Genomic DNA, 1,989 nt, shown 5'->3' on the forward strand with positions numbered 1-1,989 from the left:
CTAGATTTATCTTTTTGTTCTCTTAACTTAAGAACCAATTTTTCTTGCTCCTTGAGGTCTTGGGTGACTTTTTTTTTTTTTTTTCTATCTTTGTCTTCAAAGCCCTTTAAGTTCAACCTTAAGGTGTGACTTTGCATCTTCCTCTTCATCTTCTAGAGATTCTTCTTTACTCGAAGACTCAGACTTGTTATCTTCTACATTTGCCACTACCATGAATATTGGCTCATCATCTTCATCATTTGATACTTCTTCAGAATCTTCATCAAATGTATCACTTTATCTCATGGAAACAAAGCTTTTTTTCTTGGTCTTTCCTTTCTTGTACTTATTTGAGCATAACCCTTTTTCTTTCCTTTAAAATGGCTCTTCTTATCATCTTTATCTTCATCACTTTCTATCTGTCTCTTGTGGGGCACTTGGTTATAAAGTGTCCAATCATTCCACAGTTGAAGCACTTAAAGGGTAGCGTAGCTTTGTATTTTCGTGTTCTCTTCTTTTAGCTTTCTAGTGTTGTGAGTTGTAGCCTTATCATCACTGCCATCAGTTTCGTCTTCAATAGGCAGCTTCTTCTCTTTAATTTTTAATTTCTTTATTGCCTAGAATGTTTCTTTCTCATCACTTGACTTTCCCTTTGTCTATCTCATTTTAAGAGCAGTGAACGTTCTATACACTTCATCAATGGTAGTTTTATCTAAGTCTTTGCCTTTTCTATAACTGATATATTTTTTTTATCATACTTAGGCAATAAGGCTCTTAGATTTTTTTTACAAACCATGGAGTTATCTAGCTTCGCTCCAATTCATCTGATGGATTTAACCGCTTCATTTACCTTGGACACATAAGAATCAATATTCTCCTTGTCCTGCATCAAGAGGCTTTTAGATTGAGCTCTGAAAGTCTATTACTTTGCTTTTCTAATTTTGTTGTCTCATTCATAGATGCTTTTTAGCCTGTCCCAAATCTCATTTCTAAAGTCACAATCTATAACCTCAACCATAACATTTTTGTTCAATGCAGAGAAAATTACATTTATTGCGTCTCCTAATTATGACCATAAGCCTTCTTTGCTTCATTGTCTATAGGACTTATCTTTGTTTCATTGTTTTTCATTCAACGTTGATGCTCAGATATCTTACTTAAGAGAACCTAAGCAAGACTGCATCCTTGTCTTCCAAAAGACATAGTCAGATCCATCAAACTTGGGAGCATTTCGTGAAGAACCTTTACTTGCCATATTGCCTATAGATCACTTATATGCCGACTGAGTTATTATTGAGCCCTTATTCTGATACCAATTGTTGAGTCTTGGTAAACACTAAATGAGGGGTGAATCAGTGTATCCAATTACTTTCCTTCCCTGATTATATAGGCTGCGCGGCAATCTTTATAAGTACAATAGCTAATAACACATAGCCTTATGCACACTAAGCCTCTCATAAGCACTTCTAAGTGTACACACCTATCATATATCCCACGTACTCAAAGCAGTATAAGGTATAAAATAAATTCACATGAATTTTTACGAGGTTCAAAAATATTCCTACATCCCTGGACCAGTGCCTGTTAAAGCTTCATATCTACTAAATACTCAACTTATATTGCACCTACAACTGGAGTACACACTCCTAGGTTTACCCAGCATACAATCGAGAAGGCACACATAATGCCGATATAAATAGAAGCACCTATCCTCTCTGTTTAGCACCCACTAGAACACCAAATACAAAGTAATACAGATAAAGTTCACTTATAACAATTACCTTACAATCAAGCTCAATGTTGTAAAGGAATTCAACAACATTCACCTATACCTAGTACTACACATGCTTTTAGATAGTGATATTAAGTTCATACAATGTTAAAAAGCCTTACAACTAATTATCTGGGATGTTCTGTGTTGGTGTATGATGTCTTGTATTCCGTCGTAGTTTAATCCAGGGAGTACTGGTGCAGCACCTAGACAACCAGGACGGCGGTTGTTTGATCCAG

This window comes from Macadamia integrifolia, chromosome 7, assembly GCF_013358625.1.
Source record: "Macadamia integrifolia cultivar HAES 741 chromosome 7, SCU_Mint_v3, whole genome shotgun sequence".
In the NCBI taxonomy this organism is placed as follows: domain Eukaryota; kingdom Viridiplantae; phylum Streptophyta; class Magnoliopsida; order Proteales; family Proteaceae; genus Macadamia; species Macadamia integrifolia.